The sequence below is a fragment of the Lynx canadensis genome, chromosome A1, assembly GCF_007474595.2.
Source record: "Lynx canadensis isolate LIC74 chromosome A1, mLynCan4.pri.v2, whole genome shotgun sequence".
Taxonomy (NCBI): domain Eukaryota; kingdom Metazoa; phylum Chordata; class Mammalia; order Carnivora; family Felidae; genus Lynx; species Lynx canadensis.
The window spans coordinates 48,969,197-48,991,910 of record NC_044303.2 but is presented as its reverse complement, the minus strand read 5'-3'; positions in this window follow the sequence as shown (position 1 = coordinate 48,991,910).

The following is a 22,714-nucleotide window of genomic DNA, read 5'->3' as shown; positions in this document are numbered from 1 at the left end:
GTTCTTATGATGGCCAAGGCCACATCCACCATCATTGACTATTCCTTCTTTTTTTTAATGTTTATTTATTGTGAGAAAAAGGGAGAGCAGGGAAGGGACAGAGAGAGCAAGTTTTGTGCCACCAGTGCAGAGTCCGATGCAGGGCTCAGACCGACAAACCATGAGATCATGACCTGAGTCAAAACCAAGAGTTGGATGCTTAACCCACTGAGCCCCCAAATGCACCAGTTGTTCCTTCTTACTTGAACAGTCCCTTCCCTTGACTTTTGTGGTCCAGCACTGCCCTGACTGAAGTGCCTCAGGATTTTTTTCTGCTGATGCTATTCTCTCTCTGTGATCTTCTCACACTCATGCCTTCTGTTACATCTAGAATTATGCATGTATGTAATGAGATGCCCCATGATGGAAGGAATATGGAATAGTCAGGCTGGTTGTGCAGAGGGAGTTAAAATTATAAAACCAAAAGTAGTAAGACTCTATCACGGTAATAAGAATGAAAATTCTATGAAATGAAGACAAATAGAAAGAATATACAACATGGAAAAAGGGTACAGACATAAAGGAAGAGAAGGAGGAGGGATTGTCACAGAGAGCCAGAATAGGAGTAGTGGAAAGGGATTTATGTTGCCTTTTCCCTCCCTCTTGCTATTTCGTACATCTTTCCAGCAATGAGCTTTAAAATGAGAAACTTCAGAGACAGGGACAAATTAGGTAGACTAGGTAAGCATGGAACAGTGAGAAGTACCTAAAGGAAAGTGATATAATTTAGGATCTGCAAAACAGGAGAAGAAACCAGAATAATGCATGGCAACAGCATCTGTGATAGAAAAAGGGCTTCTCTGCTGAGGTAACAATTATATATGAGATATACTTTGTTAATTAGGGTAATTCCAGCAGTTGGAACAAATGAATCTGAAAGATGTATAATGACTCGTGTACAAGAGAAATTATTTCTCACTTACATAAAGACCAAAACGAGTGTGCCTGACTAATGGACAGCTCCCTCCAAACAGGGACGTGGGCTTCTTCATGTTTTGGTTTCTCCATCTTCAGAACACAACTTCCAGGGTCCCTGTGCTCATCTGCACCAGGCCAGCAAAAAAAAAAAAAAAAAAAAAAAAAAAAAAAAAAAAAAAAAAAAAAAAAAACACGTAAAAGCATGGAGGATCCTGCGTGGGCAGATTTCATGGACTAAGGGTGGAAGTGGAATACATCTGATCCACCCACATTTCAGTGAGCAAAAATCAGTTAAATGGTGATGCCTAACTGCAAGGGCAGCTGGGAAATAGAGTCCAGCCATGTACCCAGGGCAGAGGTAACAGGCTTATGGAATAGCTAGTAAGTCTCTGACACACATTGTAAATGAGAAGGCGTATGCTTCCCAAAAAGTACACTTGAAGTACAATGTATTCATCAGTGGCTAAAGGTTTATTTGCAACAGAAGGGCAAGGGGCATGTTGAGATGTGGCGGTGCAGGTGAGTCCGTTTGAAATTGAGGGACACCACATAGTTCTGTCTTAAGACTTTGTGCACCACAGTGTGTTACGTTTGATACTTTCCCTATTATCCATCACACAGTATCAATGTATGTACAGGAATATTTGGTGTGCCTTTCTATCAGTGTTTTCCCATTTCAAGCCAAAAAAAAAAAAAAGAAAAAGAAAAAGAAAAGTTCTTTAACTTCTAAAAAAAAAAGATCCATCTCATTCCCCAAGGTTTCAGACTTCTTTGCACCTCAGAGCCACATCTGTCAATGGATTAACTGAGAAACAAAGAAAGCACTGGGTATTCATTAGCTCTAGAAGGAAATTACCCTGCCACTTCGGCAATTGCAAATGCCATCATTCTCCTGTGGTGATAGAAGATCATTTAAAACCAGTTTCTCACTAACTGAGAAGACAATGAAAACAAGTTAGCCCTGCTGGCTAATTCGTTTTTTTTACGTGAATTTTGGACCATGAGGCATTGACCTTTCCCAGTCAACATGACTCTTACATTTTGGAAATACGTATGGGGAAAGCATACAGCTGCAGGTATGCGTGCAAATGGCATACATATATTTTTCAATGAGCAATTGGCAAGCATGGTCTGCGCAGAAAAAGTGTTGAGGAGATGTTAGTTGAGTTGATTAGGAGTTCGTACAGCACGCTATATGTTTCACTGGCTCGGAAATGGATTCCAGGCATTTACTTTTATGTATCTGTAAACGTAGTATAATTCATACACAAAGATATTTGGTACTTTTTTGTCCACATGAACTACATTTACTAAAATAAAGTTGATCTTTCTTACTTTTGAAATAGAAATAATGAAAGGAAAGAAATTCTAGAAATGAGTTCAATGAAGCAAGGCTCACACATTCTAAAAACGGCATCCTTATCTTTTAATTATTCATTCCTTTAGTCAATAAATCTTTCAAGATCTCATAGAACCTTGTTAATCAAAGTGTAGTCTGCAGAGCAGCAACAGGGGCATCACTTGTAGCTTGTTAAACATGCACCATCTTAGGATCTAACTCAGCTTTCTGGAATTAGAACTGTTTTTAACAAGATCCGCAGGTGACTTGTGCACATTAAAGCCTGAGAAGTACCGCATGCATAACACTCTATATACAGTCTTCCACATCAACAGTCACTAGTCAGCACTAAGCAAGTAGACATAGAACCTGTAGAGAACCACTGGTCTATAGGTTTTGGACAGTCACAACTGAAGGAATGCTACTAGCATCTAGTGAGTAGAGGCCAAGGATACTATTAAATATCCACCGAAGCACATGACAGTCCCCACGAAAAAGAATTGTCCTGCCTCAGATGTCACTCAAGTGCTGATGAGAAGCCAAAGGCAGGGGTTCACAAACTTTGGCAAGAGTCAGGATGACCTAGAAGGCTTGTTAGAACACAGATGGAGGGGACCATCTCCAGAGTTTCTGATTTTAGGTCTAAGGTGGAGCCTGAGAATTTGTTTTTGTCAACTTCCTAGATAATTCCGGGGCTGTCAGTCCTGAAGCCACACTTTGAGAAACACCGGTATAGAGTGACAGGAGACACTACTTGGCCCAATGCGGTCTTTTGCTTTGCCTCCTGATGGCCCGGGAAATTCCTGGCAAGTTAACTAGATCCCAACATGCCTTGACAGTTATGGCTTGATGAGAAGCTGGACATCTCTTTCAAAGTGAAATCTCTTTGAGGGTTGCTGAGGGTGGGGGTGGGGTGCAGGCAGGACCGAGTCAACAGAGAAGATACAGTGCCATTGTCATTTACAGATGATACCAGATGGCAGCTAAATTCAGAGTCCAGACTGCCTGAAGGGCTTGCTAATTACAAGAGACTTCAGCTGCAGGAAACACCCTAATCACCCCAGTGGCAGCTGGGCAGCCCCAGGGAAGGCCCTATTGCCAGTAAAAATTTTTGTTTGGTATAAAGTAGTACTTGAAGGGTAAAAATGACAATTTCGATTTGAACCGCATTTAATAAAGAGGGGGAGACAGGGGAGGGAGAGGGAAAAAGAAATACATTTATGATGGGGATGATAAGGAGTGAATAAGGGGAACAGGTAGGTTCAATTAGCTAGGAATTCGAAGAGGGAAGGGGCTGAGCAGCTAGAGCCCGGGCTGGACCCTGAGGGACCCCTGCCCCCACCATTGCCCCAGGGATCCCATACACCACACCCTGTAGGAAGGCCATGGCCAGTTTTACAGCAAAGACTTCAAGGTGGAATTTGTGGTTTCTACTTATCACCTGCTGTATGCCCTCTACTTTCTGTTCACCCTTTCAAAAAAAAGCTAGTGATTTCATACCTTCAGGAAGGAAGGAAGATGTCTTCTGCTTTGTTTAATCAGCTAACTGCCTTTCTTTGGTTGGCAACCAGCAATGAGACAATTTTGTTCTATGGGCTGCATTTAGCAAAACCCCAGGACTGTGAATGAGGGAAGAGCAGCAGGGAAGGGGAAAACTACCCAAGCAGCTGTTTCTGGGCTACACCCCAAGCCATGGGGTTTGAGCCAAGTTCACGATATTCTCCTCTGCTGGAAATTTTAACAAAATTTCCTGCAAAGTGGGAGTAAATTGGAGCAATGCATCTATAGTAAAATTGTTTACTGTCTAATATAGTGGGATACAAAGTTTGAAAATAGATTTTCTTCTTTTGAAATGTGATTTTCTAACAAAAAATAGTAGCGATGAAATGCCAAGGATGTTCACATTCCAAAACCACTTCTGACTTTATTCTGTGCCCCTCTATCGTGCCCTGAAATTTTGTGAAGAGTACCCATTCCCAGAGAGAAAACACTAATTAATAGTCCTTCTCAAACTCACCTTTATTTATTTTTCTTCGCCAGGTCCCTTTAAGCTCATGCCCAATACAGCACAGTCCCAGCAGAGGTATGCCTGGGATCCCCTTTCCTGTCTCTGGCCCACCCACCTATTCCACCTCTCTGCAATACCACTAAGACTGTAGTCACACTTTAGGAAGGCACTGGGCACCCATCTTCCCAGGAGCGTGGGGCAGAAATTCCCATACAGGCCACGTCGCTCGAAGGCACCCATCTTTCAGATTCTTCACAACTGTGATGCTATCAGTCAAACTAAACTTTCCTATGTTAATGGAGCAGTGAGCTCATAGCTCATCGTCATTAAAGTCCCCTTTCTTATTAGCATGAAGGATGATTTCCTGTCCACAACATAAGAAGCTTGGAAGTCACCACTCTGTGCTAACAAGTCAAAAGGCTGAACAAACTGAAAAATAATTCCTCTTAGATCTGTAAATGAAGGGAGGTCACCGGACAGGCCCCTGGCCCCAAAATTGGAGCAACCAATTTTGTTGTGTTCAATTTTGTTGAGCAACCAATATTCTGTTGTGAAGACAGAGAATCACAACTTACTGGAATAGAATCCCATAGGCTGAAACCTCCCTGAAAACCAGGGCAAAAATATTAGCATGAAGACATGCAGTGGAGGAAAAGGAGCACCACCCCAGGCCACTGGCCTTTTATTCAGTGATGCATTGCTATTCTACTTCCTGCCCTCTTTCCCCAGCCCTGATGTACCCCTGGTGTTTTACTGTGGCTACTAAAACTTTGATTTTATAATCTTTGAATTAAAGGGCATTCTTTACACACATGAGAAAGGGGGTTTAAACTCGTTTTTCCTATATAAGTCATTCCTAAACTTAGGCTCATTTCTTATGAGCAAACTTTCTTCACCTAGAAGCTAGAATTTGGTCACTGACTGATGAATAAAATAGCATCAAATTCTCCCATCAAGCTCTTGCTATAAAACTCCAGGAATATCACTATTCAGTGTGCCACCAAACCCCATGTTCTTGTATTGTTTCCCCTAAAAACCATATCATGGGCACAGAAAAAGCTTCTACCTCCTTTATGGGCATGTGTGCATTGGGGGTACGTCAAAGCAACTGGAAAAACAGCAAGGGCCGAGTTGCAGCTGCTACCAAACCCAGGTATCCTTGTATTGTTAATATTTGGCTAATAAAAACACAAAGCTCACAGTTATGTGTAGTATTCCAGCATGAACACATCACACACATATCAACCTAACAAACTTGAGCTTAATTTTTAATGGACAGAGTGTAGATTTTGTAAAGACAATAAAGGGTAACTTCTATATGCTGCCACATATCCTATGTAGCTAAACAAAAGGATTGGGATAAGATGCAGCCAATAATGTTTCAAATTTTAGGCTATATTTTTCAAGTAAGAGATCTAGAAGTAAGATCTTACCCTGTCTCAAAGGTTTGGATACACTGGAAATTCTCCATTCCCTTTGCTGAAGATGACCATCACTTGCAGCAGGTTTAATGACTCCTGGCTCTAGAACTTACATATTTAAATGTTGTATTATGAATCCATCACTGTGCATTTCCATTGTCTCCCCACCAACCACTCCATGCAACCTCCCTCTAGTTAGGGGGAAGAACGCATTAAGTTTTGCTTAGTTTGAGAGAGACAGGGAAGGCAGGTAGTGCATCTGAACAAGCAAAAGGAATCATTAATGATGCTCAGCCAAGGTTAGAGTGCTGAGAATTTATAGTAGTTAAATAATTTTCAAGCATATGGAAATGTATTTTTTTTTAAGAACAAAATGTATACATTATTTTGTAGTGGCTCAAAAAGTTTTGTTCTAGTCATTCCCTTGGAATGGAAAATTTTTACCAGACTAATAGGTATAATGTATTTCTGTGAAAGAGAAACATCTTTTATTAAGTAAGAAGGATATACTGGAAGCACTGATGTCTCAATATTAATCAGTTAACCATTTGAAACTGTTTAAGAATTCTAAAGAGCAGCTTGGTGCATAACAGAGATGAAAAATATTTTCATAAGGCAAAGTGGGATAAAACACTGGCTCAGTATGCTAATTTTCCCCAGAGGCTTAATTTTCTTATTCTTATGAATCCAAATCTTTGTTATAGTGCATATCTCTGGGTGTATTTGGTGTTTGAATCTTTATGGCTGAGCATAATTGACCCTTAAAAATAGAGTAATTTTCTACCTCACACACACATAGGCACACTCTCAATTCTATAGCAAAAAAAAATGAGAAGTGTTACCAAAAGCCTTTATATTACCAATTAAAATCTTAAGGGGAAAAGATAAGAGAGGAAAAATATATTTTAAATTCAAATCATCCAATCATCCATTTCTTACTAAGATTCCCCTACAGTCCCTCAAGGACCTCTTCCAGCCTTCCTATGCTTCTGCCAAGGTATGTCAGCCTCATTTCTTTTTCTCTTGGTTTTGATTTAACTAATTTCTTCTTTGACTCAACCTCAAGCCCTGGGTAATGTGTAATTTTCATTGGCTTTGGAGGGGCACCAAGCAGGGAGCAGACAGAAAAGAGAGGACTGAATGAGTTCCTGAAGTCAGGTTCCTACATGAAGAGTGTGACCCCCACAGCTTCAAGCCACTGTTGTCTGAATTCCAAACCCATTCCGCCTCTTCCATTGGCTTCTAATCTGCTGGTTTTCACAGATACATTAATTGTGAGGGTGTCGGTTTTCAAGAGCTGGAGATAGAGGGATGGCAATAGGTCACGGTAAAATACCAAAAAGTTCACTGTTCTTTCTGATACTCAGTCATTTTTCTTGAATAATTGCTGCTTACGTTGTTGCAAATCTTTGGTTAATTTTCAGAGTTCTGAAAAAGTTTTCATAAAAAAGAAAAGAAGACTTCCAGGAGCTACTTTCAGTAAATTTGCTCATTTCTGTTTTGTTCATTTAGTCTTAGTTTCTGATGTGAGTTTATTGTTAAGAATTGTGATCTTATCTCTGCTGATTAAGCAGAAAAGATATTTCCCCATTCCAGTTGGGTAGTCATTGGCTCACACCTGATTATGTGCTGTGGTGATAGCCTGTGGAAAATTCCAGAAGCAAGGAAGGACAGATGTGCAATGGGCACCCAGGGAAAGTAGACAGGGCAAGCCAGGAGAGTTAGTTCCTGTCTGTGCTGGTCTGTCCTCCATACTGTTATGAGAGAAATAATCTGTAACATTCCTAGAAATAAGATTGAATTTTTTTTCTCACAGTGGATATGAACTTCAATTCTACAGCAGCCATGCAGTCATTTTTTCTTTTTCTTTCTTTTCTTTTCTTTCTTTCTCTTTCTTTCTTTCTTTCTTTCTCTTCTTTCTTTCTTTCACTTTCTTTCTCTCTCTCTATTTCTCTTTTCTTTCTCTTTCTTTCTTTCTTTCTCTCTCTTCTCTTTCTTTCTTTCTCTCTCTCTTTCTCTCTTTTCTTTCTTTCACTCTTTCTTTCTCTCTCTCTATTTCTCTTTTTTCTCTTTCTTTCTTTCTTTCTTTCTTTCTTTCTTTCTTTCTTTCTTTCTTTCCAGAATCTAAAATTAAAAAAACCATGGGATGAAATCTGGCTTTAATTTCTGTGAAAGTTACCTATTTTACCTAAAATGTAAAACCTCACGTTTTCGTAGTGGACACAGACTTTTTGAAGAATTTGCACACAGGCAAATAAAAACAACAGTATGAGTCAGTACAGAAAAGTAAGAATGATACAAGGTCAGAGGTTAGAAAGTTATTTTTAATCTGTTTATTAATCATTTTACATCAGGCCAATCTTTGCTAGGTGCTTAGGATAGGAAGCTAAAAATGCCATACTTTGTGTTTAAGAAATTCACAGCATAGCAGGAAAGAAAAATGCATAAACAAACAATTATATTATAAATAGCGCTAATAGCAGTGAAGCAAGCCTCTAGGGCAACACAGGAAACAAGGAGGTAGGAGGTGCTCAGCTTGTAGGCTTAGAGATGAGAACTCCTCACAGAGATGAGCTTCCTTTCTCCATTCGGAGGCCAGCTTCCTCTACGTGGATCTGCCTCTGGCACACAGGGTGGGACTTCTGCCAAGTCCCATAGGGTGTCTCTTTGAACCTATCACTATAAAGAGCCTCCTGAGGGGAGCAGGCACTTCCTCTTCAAGGAGGAAATTGGCATTAAAAGTTCAAATCCGAGTAAGATATCCATTTAGTATATTACCACCACCTTATCTGCCCTACTTCTGAGCCAGTCCTGGACATGTCCATTCCAGAAATATTTGGGTAACCAGTCATACACTTTCTTTGGAGAGGGAGAGAAGGCATGCCACTTCTGAAAGAAGATGTACAAGAGTGTGACCCCACCCCCGTGTGTGTTCCTTCCTCCAAGCCAGCTATAGTTTTCCAAAATAAAATATCAGGCCATTTGGCATCATAAAGATTACAGTATTTTTTTTTTTTTTACTTTGACCCCATCCTGATACAGTTGTCTCCCTTGGCCTTTGACAAATATTTTGAAAATGATGTGAGTATAACATGTTTTTGCAATATTGAGTCATAAGATTATTTTATTCATATTAGCATCTTTTTAAGGAGAACTTTAGTTCATGCATACTGCAGGAATCTGCATAGTTCCAACATAAGCCTGTGTAAAGTTTGTGTTTTATTCTTGACCCCATAATCTCATCACCATATTAAAATGTTACACCCACAGTGTCTGTATCCCATGGTAACGCTAGGTCTCTCTTGTTTGGTGTGAAAGAGTACCCTGTTATAAGGAATTGTGCATTTGCCTAAAGAGTCTACCCCTGAGAGTGCAGGGCATGGTATACAAAAAGACAACAGAAGCCACGTTTATAACAGTGGGGCCTCTTTTTCAGGGGTATGGAGACAACTGTAATAAAGTGATCACAATTTTCTCCTGTAGCTGTAGAACTTGTTAAAAATATCCTCTCTTTCTTCCAGATGTAATAAAGTTGGAAGAGAATGCCAGGCTTTCTCTTCCAGTTCCCTCTCAGTAGAGAAGGTAGGGTTACACTGAGAAATAGGGGTACCTTGAAGGTGGTTTGGCGTTCCCGGGTGAGGCACTGGAGAGAAAACAGTAGCTGAAGCTTGCCTTGGCCCAGAGTGTGGAAGGCTAGGAGGGGCAAGGCCAGGCAAACCAGCAGACACACAAAGGTACTGGGAACAGTGTGAGGGAAACTAGACAAGTAGATCAGGACACAGTTGCACAGATCCTTGGATAGCCGAGATATTTAATTCTTCACTGGCTGTTTTTTGCAAGTCTGCCATAGTAATGGTGCAAGTGTCCCGTGACCCCAGGCAATCAGCCATGCCTGTGAGGAGAGAGCAGTCTCCCTACCTTGCCGCTAATCCAGTCCCCATCAACAGAGGACCTAGTATTTCTTTCTTGGAGGCTTTAGCTTCAGAAAAACAATATTCTTTCCTGTACTTTTCTTGGAAGAGTGCATTAGTGTTTTTTTTTTTTCTCTCAGGCTACAAAATATGACTGTTTAAGGTACCCAAAATGTGTTTATTGAAAGACTTTAGGAAAATTCACAAATTTAGAAAGGAGGTTGGAGAACTAGGCTCTAAAAATACCAGAAACCAGGAAAGCCTCAGATGTCTCATTAGCGCGAATTAGGTGTCAAGGCTCCCCCATGGCAATGAATGTGCTCCAAATGCTTTTGTTCTGTTTAGTTTATGTGTCTTTGCTTCACCCCACTCACAGTTTGGAGTCCTGAAAAAGAAAATGTGGGCAGCCCCAGTTGAATGGGGAGACTCATCCCTGCCTGAGGGAGGCAGGTGGCTTTTTCAAATAATCCCACCACGCCCACACACAATGGACTTCCCTAATGGAAGTCACTACTAAAATAAGAAGGAATAGAAGCTAGCAGACAAAATATGCACTATTAAGACTGATAGCAACACTCGCTCCTGTTTGCTGACTTAAATTGAATTACTCTTCTAACAGAGGAATTTTCTGGTAAAATTGGCCTTAAGTAAGGGCAGTGGAAAATCAAGAATGTAGTAGTAAAAACCAGGGCCAGCAGAGTTCATAAAATGTAAGAAGTAAATGTCAGGGTAAGTGAATTAGCCTGGAAACCCAGGGCAATGGGTCAAGCCAATCATTGAAGATACAACCTAAGACAAAAGAAGCTGAGAGAATGGAGTAGCATATAAGAGACCAGTGCACTCATGTTTGTGACTGACTCTGGGGTCCCCAGAGAAGAAAAGGTGACATGAGCTAAGGAAGGTGATAATTTGGATGGTGAGAGACTTTGAGTTGGAAATAAAAGCACATCTCTACAGATAAGTAAATGGAAGAAAAAAGTAACTCTCTTATAATAGTATCCCAATTAATAAAAATAGATGAATAATTGGAAGTAGAAAACCATCGTTTATCAAATACCATTGACCAATCATTGTTGCAGGTAAGAATCCTCTTTGGATGTTAAAATTAGACACCAAAAGCACAATGACAAACAGAATATCTGTAGCCTTATATTATCTTCCCACAAGGTACATCAATTACAAAAGGAAAATTGTAACTTTACAAGGGAGAAGCCTGGCAGGTGCCACTTCAACCAAGTGACTGAACTTAACATCAACAGTAATAGCAAATACCAAATTCGTGTACCTTCCAGTGTGATGCATTAGTAAGGCCACATCTTCACTATTGTGACATTCTTGCCAAGAATGCATAACTTCAATTCTAGCCAAATTCTACAAAATAGCTTCTAGTAATCTTCAGATTTGTCCAGTCCCTGAAACAGAAAGAAAAAGAGTCCCTGAAGTCACCAGATTGGAGTCGAAGGTGGCATGCCACATAAATGCAATGTGAGACCCTGGGTGGGATCTTAAACCATGGAAAAGACACCAGTGGGACAATCGGCAAAATTCAAATGAGGTTTGTAGATTGGTCGATGGCATTGTATCAGTATTAAATTACTGGATCAGATAACTGTACTCTCTATAAGATGTTAACATTTCGGGGGAGATGTATGAGGACTATGGTAATATTTTTGTAAGTCTAAAATAATTCAGAATAAAAAGTTTTCAGACTGGAAAGAAACAAAAAGAGAAAGAAGAGTGCTATTGACATGCTAGCAGGTATTGTCAATACCATAGCTCTCCATATCTGGGTACCTTAACTGACTGTGCAGGGCTTCATCCACGGCTACACCTGCTGTTTGTTTCCCCAAAGCTCATACATTGAAATCCTACCACTCAATGTGATGGTATTTGAATGTGTGGCCTTTGGAAGGTGATGAGGTCATGAGGGTTGAGCTCTCATGAATTGAGGTTAGAGCCTTTATGAAAAAGAACTCAGGATGTTCTTCTACCCCTTCCACCATGTGAGGACACGGCATGAAGACTACCATCTACAAACCAGTAAGTGTATTCTCACCAGACACCAGATCTGCTGGCACCTTGATCTTGGACTTTCCAGCCTCCAGAACCATGAGAAATAAGTGTTCATTGTTTAAGCCACCTAGTCTATGGTATTTTCATTATAGCAGCCCAAACAGACTAAGACACTTGTTACGACAAATAATCATTCATTATAAGCTTCAGTTTTTAATTGAAACAGCAATTAACCGAAGAAATTGTTACTTTTTTTTGTAAAAAGAAGCCCATTTAAAGTTTTTAAGTTGGAATGTTATTATTTTTTAATTTTGCTTTATCTTGTGACTATGAATGAGGCTTTTTACCACATTATTTTATGTGTTACTACTCTAATTTCTCAAATTAATGCCCAATTCTAATCTCTCTACATAGGCAGACTCAAAGTACATAAACACATGGTATGAAAAATGGATTTCTGCATAAGAAACCAAGTTTGTTTTCATTAATTTCCATTATACATAATGTACATGTGTCCCTGTAGAATGAAATTTAGCTATGCCATGCACAGTTGGAGAGTTTTGATGAGCCTTAGGACCATGGATTGACACAATAAAGCTTCCTTGGTTTCCAGTACCTTTCCAGTGGACAACTACAGAGTCGTAAGTAAATGGGGCAGTGATCGGTATCTCAAGCCCTTCTATACATGGGTTGTCCCTGCGCAATTTGAATGTCTACTGTGTTTCTTTATGAAATACCACCAAATACCACCCTCAGAACCACTATCAAAATATTGTTGGTTATATAAGATTCCAAAGTCAAGAGATATGTGTTTTTTTATTTTTTCATTTCAATTCCAGTATAGTTAATGTGCAGTGCTATATTAGTTTCAGGTGTACAATATAGTGGCTCAACAGCTGTATACATTACTCAGTGCTCACTGTGATAAATGTACTCTTAATCCCCGTCACCTATGTCATCCACCGCCCCCCCACCTGCCTTCTGGTAACCGTCAGTTTACTCTCTATAATTAAGAGTCTGTTTTTTGGTTTGTGTTTTTTTTCCTTGCTCATTTGTTTCTTAAGTTCCAGATATGAGTGAAATCATATGGTATTAGTCTTTCTCTGACTTATTTCACTTAGCATTATATTCCCTAGCTTTATCCATGTTGTTGCAAATGGCAAGATTTCATTATTTTTTATGGCTGAATAATATTCCATGATATATATTTGTATATATACCACATCTTCCTTATCCATTCATCTGTTGATGGCATTAGGCTGTTTCCATAATTTGGCTATTAAAAATGATGCGGTGGAGCACCAGGGTGGCTCAGTCGGTTAAGCATCCGACTTTGGCTCAGGTCATGATCTCGTGGTTCATGAGTTTGAGACCCGTGTAGGGCTCTGCACTGACAGCTCAAAACCTGGAGCCTGCTTCAGATTCTGTGTCTCCCTCTCTCCCTCTGCCCCACCCCACCCCCACTCAAGCGCGCTCTCTCTCTCTCTCTCTCTCTCTCTCTCTCTCTCAAAAATAAATAAACCTGAAAAAAAAATAAGAATAGTGCTGCAATAAACATAGGGGAGCATATATCCTTTGGAGTTAGTGCTTTTGTATTCTTTGGGTAAACTCCCAGTAGTGCGATTACTGGATCATAGGGTCATTCTGTTTTTCATTTTTTGAGGAAACTCCATACTATTTTTCACAGTGGCTGCACCAGTTTGCGTTTCCACCAACAGTGCATGAGGGTTCCTTTTTCTCCACATCTTCACCAACACTTGTTTCTTGTGTGTGTGTTTTTTTAAGCCATTCTGACAGGTGTGAGGTGGTATCTCATTGTAGTTTTGATTTGTATTTCCCTGATAATGAGTGATGTTGAACATCTTTTCAAATGTGTTGGCCCTCTGTGTGTCTTTTTGGAATGATTCCTTAATGCCCAAGAATACAATGAAAGGCTTTCATTTAATATGTGTCACAAATTTGAGTAGAATTTTTTTTCAATAATCTTTTGAATTTATTTTAAGATTTTGATGAGTTTCTTGTTTCTCAATGATTAAACATGAATAGGGGCACCTAGGTGGCTCAATTGCTTAAGCAGCCGACCTCAGCTCAGGTCATGATCTCACAGTTTGTGGGTTCAAGCCCTGCATCAGGTTCTGTGCTGACAGCTCAGAGCCTGGAGCCTGCTTCAGATTCTGTGTCTCCCTCTCTCTCTCTGCCTCTGCCCCACTTGTGTTCTGGCTCTCTCAAAAATACATAAAAGTAAAAAAAAAAAAAAAAAAGATTGAATAGAACCTCAAATGGGGATAAAAGCTAATGATCCATGTGGACTGGTAGAAATTAGATGAGAATCAGGGATTTAAAAACTAATGCCCAAAGCAACAAAATATTTTCCCTAATGCAAATAATGTTTGCATATTAGGACCTTTCAGGTAGCAGATACAAAGCCACCCTCAGATTACCTCAAGTGGTAGAGTTTTATTATAAAGGACACATAGGAAGTAAGAGAGATTAGGAACAGCTGCATAGCCAGGCTTCCAAGAGACTAGAATAACTTTCAGAATCCTTCCACAATAACAAAGTTAGGCCTTGTGGAGAAAGGAAATGCTGTTCAGTACACAACATGAGTGTGGAGACCTTGCTATCATTTGATGCCCCCAGCCACAGAAAGGCTTCCTTTATGCACTGCTCAGCATGGTTATTTAGCTACTCTGTGCAGCTACTTCCTGTGCTCTGGCTGCTCGTGATGAAATATTCTCTGCTCTGCAGTCTGCCACACAATTCTTGCTTGTTCACAACATCTGCTGCCTCATAATTTCTAGTGGGTTATCACTTCTTGCTACCTTCTCTCTGTATCAAGTTCCATCTCTGCCTCACTCATGTGTTTGTTACCCTCTCTATGGATTTTGTATTTAAAACCCTCTAGAAGAGAGGATCGTAGCAGATTTGCTACTGAAGTTAGGGGTCCAGCTCTCATGGTAGACCCCCCCACTAGTCTATAAGTGGTTGGGTTGTAGCTGGCATTCATTCCAAGTCTAATTCAAAAATGCCAGTATTTCCAGGTCTGTTGGCTCAAAGTATAGTTTCTATATGCCCTATGTGTAGAAATCCCTAAGAAGGAGATAGTAGGCATACAAAGTCTCTATGGATTCTCAGAAAACAGCTATAAGCACTTTGTGTTGCCTATCCATGCAGCTCTTTGTGCCTCCTTGAATCCAATAAGAAAAAAAAATAGCTTTAAGTTTTCATGCATAAAGTTGGTTCTATTATTGGGATCATCAGTGGGATATGAGACTGCCAGATAGGATCTAAATCACCATCAATCATCACTAAACAAAGCAGAGTTAACTGGCTTATGGAGCCATAGAACATTTTCTGCTGCTCCCATCAGCTCTGTGTGCTAACCAGCGCGGCTGACCAGCCCACTGGTTATAACACATAAACACACCCTCACACCCAAGCACAGCCATGACTAGCAAAGCGCGTCTGTGATGAATGAGATTCAATCAGCTTTCTGGCCTTCCAGGCTCAAGATAACATTTCTGCTATTGATAGTATCAATTTATAATTTAATTTCAGGTCCTAGCTCTTAAGAGATAAGGCTGTTTGCAGAGCTAAAATCTAATCCACTAGAGAGTATTGGACAGAGTTCCATAAATTCTGATGACCACAAGATAGCCTGATTTCCTTAAAACTCCACTAGAATATATTTTATAAACCTGAATTTCTAAAACAAGTAATAATGAAAATGGTGACACCACATTTAATATCGGTTTATCCATTTATCCAGATGCATGAACTCGCTGATCAACCAGAGTGTACTCTTTTCAAGAAAAGAAAAAGACAAAAATTCACTCGTGGTCTTGAGAAAAGCACAGTCAAAACATGGCTTCCTCTGAAGGCGGTCAGTGAAAATTGATCCCGTGTCTTTGTTAGTTTAGGGTTTGCTTTTTCCTGAAGAAAGCAGCACATGCTTGTAGTGAACATCGCAGACAATACATGATAAGCAGAGGTCATTAGGACTAGCTCCGTATCTGGCTTCTTTTTTGAGGGTCTGCTTTCTGTACCTTGTTTAAGAAGATCCGCCGCTGTCAGCCCTGCCACCTTCAGGTCTCCTTGACTGCGGGCACCTCCTCGCAGCTCCTGGATTGATGTAGGCGTAGACCAAGTTATCAGGCAGCACCTGACCCATCCGAGGAGGATAATTTTATTGCATGTCTGTTTAGCCTCTGTCTTGTGCTCTCTTGAAGGCATCAATTCTCTCAGGTGAAGAACACAAATAAAATTTAGAAATGCTCCCTCCCGCTAAGTGGTTAGGAATCCTGCCAAGATTTCTCTGAATGAAGTCACTCTCTGCATAATCTCGCCCTGCTCTGGCCATCTCCCACCACCGCCTGCTGCCCTTTGATTAGAGGAGAAATAAAGGCGATGTAGAGTCACTCAGGGGTTTGATTGCCAGTCATTTTATTCTTTTCTCCAGTTTCTGCTTTGTAGGATAATCCTGAGATGATCACTTGTTCTTCCCTTTCTTTTGCCGTTTTTCACACGCACATGTGTGCGCGCTAGTGTGTGTAGGAAATCTACGAACGAACAAGCCGCCATAAACAATAAGCATTCGCTCTGTCATTTTTCTTTTTTTACTGCACCACACCCTCCTCCTTTCCTAACAAAGAACTTTTGAGAAACTGCCTTTCTCGTCCTTAGCGCAGAGCAAAATCAGTGAATAAAAATTATAGGGTGGGTTAGCCAATTTCTCCACTAAACTGCAAATTCTTTAGCGCTGTTACCCTAGGATGCTGCCTGCACTGTTTCCTTATTCTAAGCTTCTTCCCCCAAAGTATAAACAGTAGTGAGTCAGTTCATCACGATGATCATAGCTGTAGAATGTAGCCCTTGAGAGCCGGCTTTCATTCTCCCTTCTCAGGCCAAACTTCATCTACGTCAATCTGAAAGCATTGTATTTAAATATAATACAAATGTAAGTTCCTCACGCAATACATTTCTTCTTCTCTGAAAAACTGGTTTACGATTGATAAAAAAAAAAAATATTCACACTTTAAATGTAAATACTTCACACATAAGTTATAAGTGTAAACAAATAACCATCATTAATCACAAACAAAAAACACCCACCAGAGTGATGGGAAATGAAAAGAACAAAAATTTTGCTAAGCCTGAATCTTGACTATTCTTTTAAAATGCAGATTCCTTTTGGCCAGACTGCCAAACACTTTTGGGAATATCATTGTACTGCCATCCACAAAAATTGACATCTGATCCTGGTTTTAGCTTTTCTCAGAGTGAGTTCTTGGGCAGTTTATTCTTCCTCTTTTTCTATTCCGTTAAATGAGAAGATCGGTTAAAAAGATCTCTAAAGTGCTTCCCTGCTTTCGTATTTCATCGACATCGGGGTTAGAACACTCCACTCCCTCCTCTTATGTACTCATATGGAAGAACTTCCAAAAAAGAAAAAAAAAAAAATCATTCCAGGCCTTATCCTCACATCTAGCTAATGAGATTAGAAGCTTATCCCTCTTGGGCATTAACTAGACCCCAGAAAGCATACTTTCTCTATTCCTCTGTGCCTTAAATTGTCTAGGGCAGACCTTTTCTGGAAAAGTGGACGGCTTTCTAGGCACAGAATGTGACTGGGTGAGTAAATTTAATTCTGAGGTAAGGCGTGAGCATATCTCAAGCCACATTGTACGGAGATCTTGGTACGTAATGGAGTAGGTAACTTTATGCTCATTTGCCTGATTCTTGTGGTTACCTCTGCATTGCTTCTAAACTTGCATGGATAGAAAAGAACCCCTGAAAAATCTCAGAGGAACAAGGGCTTGATGGGAACAACTAGAATTAAGGAAAGAAGGAAGGGATAGTGAGAAAAAGGAGGGGAAGGAGGGAAGGAAGGGGCAGAGAAAGAAGGAAAGTTGAAAACCATTTGTTGAATGGGTGAATAAACTGATGGACACATAAATGAATGCCTGTTAGTATTTGTTAACAGAACAGTGTTATATAGGTGCAGATATAAATTCAACAATCTAACATTTACTGGATTGCTTTGTGTGAGTGTATATGTGTGTTTTATATTTTGTATCTGTGTGTGAATGTATTTTATTCTGAGTAATTCCATACACAAAGTACATTTCCGGGTTACAATGTGCATCTGTACATCAAGGAGTACTTTCAGTTCTTTGTATGCACAGTAAACCCTAGACTGCAAACTGGCAGAGAGTAGTAAACCCAGTCCTTTTGGTTTTCTTGTGCTTAAGATCTAGCTTAGCGTTTACTTTTACTTGCTTAAAATAAACATGAAGTTGGTCTGGAGCAATATCCCTATCCCTCTCCTAACTGAATGTTTGCTGGAAGCAGAAAGTTGATTGTTCTGAACTCTGAATACTAACTCAAAGGGAATCTTGACAGGACACTTCGAAAGAAACTCAAGGTCAGTTGTGTTCGCTTATGAACATAAATCATTCAATGACTAAAATCACAAATACTATTTTAATATTAGCTTTATGTTTCAAATTAAAATGTCTTCCTTTTTTTAATTTTTTTTTTTATTTTTGAGAGAGACAAAGACAGAGCTTCAGCCAGGGAGGGGCAAAGAGAAGGAGACACAGAATCTGAAGCAGTCTCCAGACTCTGAGTGAGCTGTTAGCACAGAGACCTACGTGGGACTCTAACCCACGAGCCGTGAGATCATGACCTGACCTGAAGTCAGACACTTAACCAACTGAGCCACTCAGGCACCCCTAAAATGTCTTCTTAAAAATGGAAATTATGTTACACATTGTTGGCAGGAGTATAAATTGATACAACTTTTTCTTAGAATAATTTAGCAAGATTTATCATAAGCTTCAAAACTAACCATTAACTTTTACCTACAAACATCACTGTTACAATTTATTTTAAGGAAATAATCATGACTGTGCATAAAAATTATGTGCAAAAGTTTTTCAGTAGATATTGCTTATAATGGCAAAATTTTAGAACCTTTCTAAACGTCCAACAATAGGTTTTTTTAATAGTAAACTTATATTTTAGAACACTATATCCTATAAAATCACAGAGCAAAAAGCATAATATATTCTTTTTTAAGCATAGTATATTCTTAAGTTTATAGTATATAGTATTACTGAAGGGCTTAACTTTTTAAAATAAGCACGTTTATCTATTCATAAGCTTGAAGATGCCAACATGTTCTTCTCTGGGGAGTTGGTTTGTATGTGTTGGGAGAGAAGTTTCCATGGGTCTCTCACGTTTCTGCTTATTTTGCAAGAAGAGGCCCTGACTTCTCCTTCTTCCAGACTATCTTTCCAAGAATGTATTGTGAATAACCTTGGAAGGTGGAGACAGTGTCTCTCTGGAGCAAAAAGTACATTGGTTTACTACCCGGTTTAATAAAGATAATCTCTCCTTCTGAGACAAAGTTCCGGTAGGCTATTCCCCATACGAAAAGACTTGTTCAGTGTTCCTCTCCTGTCCCAGAACCCACTTGTGTAGACGGGTGCCATTAGGCCCTCTTTGTGTCACCCTGTGAAAATTAGGGCTCAGGAACTGGTTCCAAGCGTGCTGATCCTCTCTTGCCATTGTGCACTGTTCGTTTTCTCAGACCTGGGATTCTCATGTCTTCTACCAACATCTATAAAACTATAACAGCCCAGCTTTACAGCTTGTGGCTCCTGATAATGTGTATTTGTGTGTTTTTTATTTGTGATTTATTTTATATATTTCTATCTTACTATAATAACTATGGATAACTTTTATAACTACATGCTTAATGTCGTGTTTTAAAAGAATTTGAAAGCCAGCCTCAGTGTCACAAAAATATGCCAACAGTGGTAGCAGAGGATGCTGGTCTATCTACCACGGCAGAAGGCCTGGGGGTGAGGCGGCGAAAGGTACTCTGTCTGTTGGTAAACGTGGACCTTCCTGCATCTCTTTTCACATGTCGGGAGCCCTGCAGAGCTCTGCTTTCAACTTCGCGCCTGTTGAAATCTCAGGCAATCCCCTGACGATTCTTTATGTGGTTCGTGGGGCAAGGAACAGTCCCAACAAAATAACCAGGTCTCTTGGAAAAATGTCAGCTGCAGTGTCTGACAGGGAACAGGTGTTTAGTGCATAGGATTCAGAGTCAAGAGCCTGCTGCCTTTAAATGTAACTGTCAAGTGATCAGCGTCCGCTGGCAAATGGCACTGGGAACAGAGCCTTTCTTTATAGAACAGATGAGACTTTATAGTTGCTGGAGGTTATAAATGTTTGTGAATATGGCTGTGCGTACATATGTTCTCTCTTCGACATCCATTGGAATGTAGAAGTAAAGTGCTTATGAAAATGTTTTTATCTGGTGGTAGTTTCATTTCTATAATTTGAAATGAGATGAAAAGAATGGAGTGTAATTATCTAAAGATTTCTTTGGTGTGTATCTCCACTGTACCTTGGAATTCAGAGATGGTGGTTTAAGACAAAGAAAACAAAGGAAAGGAAGGGAGTTTCTTCCCTTGCCTCTAAACCATTGTATTATATTCTGAGGAACAGAAAGGGGAGGGCTGAGTCCATGTCTGATTGATTTCAGGGAATGCGGACTCAGAATAATTAAGTTGGGGCTTTCTTTCATTCCTAAAAGAATTTTAAAGTAACTATTGCTATGTAAATCCAACCTGTAAGACGTCCCTTTAGGTAAACGTTGACTCCCAACAATTAAAAAAGTTAATCCATTATAAATGAGTACAAATACACCTAATCCAGTTCCCTACCATGCAGTTGCCTCCCATTACTCTTCTAAGTTTAGAGTGGATTTCTGAATTGGGCTCTGACCCCCAGTTTGTTTTATTTTTGTTTTCCTCCTGGCACCCTGGAGTCCCCTAAGTTTCTTTATGATGTAATGGCAGAAGCTCTTCATTCTTTCTACCAACATTCATTCCCGCTCTCCACCTTAGTAACAGAACTCTAGTTTTATTCAGTTTATCTGTGGGTCCCTATCGTCTCCAGGGTTTTTAGCAAGTAAATGTGGCCATGTGACTACTTTCTGGTCAGTGAGAAGAGGAAGTTTCTGAGAAGTTTCTTTAAATTAAAAATTCTCCCCTTCCTCCTCCTCTTCCCCTTCTTCTTCTTCCTCCTCCTCCTCCTTCTTTGTTTATCTTTCTCTCTCTCTCTCTTTCTCTCTCTCTCATTCTCTCTCTCTCTCCCTTTTCTTCTACCCCAATGATGTGGATGGAATTCCTACAGCAACCTGACACAGTGCAGTTATCTTGCAGATGGAAATCAAGGAGAAAAGAAAGATAGAAGGATCCTGGGTCTTCAATGATTTTGTGCTTTCTCCAGACTACGTCCTCTGAACTTTGTTCTTATTTATATCAAAGAATAAATGCTGTATGTAAAGCTGGCTTAAAAACTCTACTGAGCAACCTGATTCTAGCTGATACAGACCAGCTGCCCTCAGATTAGACTTTTTCACATACTCTTTTTGGAGAATGTCTAACACGGATTAGAAATTTTCACATTTTTGAAAGAGATGAACAAATGATGTAAGAAATAGAAAAAAAACAAAACAAACAAACACAAATCATCTGGGCCCTGAATTAGCAGAGAGGATTAGTTTGTTTTCAAATAATGAAATTAAAAGAGATTCTACATTGTTCCATATTGGAACTAATGGGTAAATGTATGTAAAGAGATTTTCTTCAATATTTCATTCATTGTTATTCAGCCATAAAAGAAAGGAAGGAAGGAAGGAAGGAAGGAAGGAAGGAAGGAAGGAAGGAAGGAAGGAAGAAAGAAAGAAAGAAAGAAAGAAAGAAAGAAAGAAAGAAAGAAAGAAAAATCTTGCCATCTGTAACAACATTGATGGACCTTGAGGGCATTATAAGTAAAATAAGTCAGAGAAAGAAAAATATTGTATGATCTCACTTATATGAGGAACCTAGAAAAACTGAACTCACAGATACAGAGAACAGATTGGTGGTTGCCAGAGGTGGGGAATAGGGGCTGGGGTAAATGGGTGAGGTGGTCAAAAAGTATGAACTTCCAGTAATAAGGTAAGTAAGTTCCAGAGATATAATGTACAGCATGGCAACTATGGTTAATGATACTGTATTGTGTATTTGAAAATTGCTACGAGAGGATATCTTAAAAGTTCTGAACACAAGAAAAACATTTTAACTCTGTGAAGTGATGGACGTTAACTGAGTTTGTTGCAATGTATTCATGTATCAAATCACTATGTTGTATGCCTTGGACTAATGCAATGTTATATGTCAATTATATCTTAGTAACACTGGGAGAAAATGCTTTGTTCCATTTTTACCCATGTAAGAGAGGCAAAATGATGACAAGCTTTGAAGTCAGATGGCTTGGGTTTGTATCTGGTCCCATGTTATTTCCCTTTTTCCATCTGAATAGAGCACCTTCTTCACAGATTGATGTGAAGATTACATCATTTTGTATAGATACATGGCCACAGACAGTGACTGGCATTTCTCGTTACCTTAATTATTATTTTTGTATGTCCTCTGTGCTTTTAAATATTTCTTGAAAATCTGTTAGAGTGTAGTGATAGGTCTTTATAATCCTACAGGCAGAAAAAAAATGAAGTCATGAACTTGTGTGTGTTCGTGTGTACCAGAAGTGGGAGGGTGCAAATCAGAGACACCCAGACTGTCAAGAACATGGGAAACTCTCTCCTTACTTTGTCTCTGAGCTTCTTTCCTATCCATCACCAAGGATGTCACAAAGTCAGTGGTAAAGTTGTTCAAGTATGTAAAAAGTCGGCCTCCTTAACAGGCAAATAAATATTATTTATGTCTGTATACAGACCTAAAAAATAATAGGATTTGAGATTCTGTAGTAAATCTAGTCTCACTCATCTGATATTTTGCTTTAGTTATGACAGATTCAAGGATTAAATCTGTAGCCTAAATCCTCGAATATATATTAATATTATTCAATTTACTTCAAAATTTTCATTTTCATTGAGGGAAAGTCTTACTCATTTCTAGTAGTCTGTACTTACATCACTTGAATCTTTTAAAATGAGTAAGATATTTATTATATTTTTGAATAACTGCTTATCCGCAGGAAATAA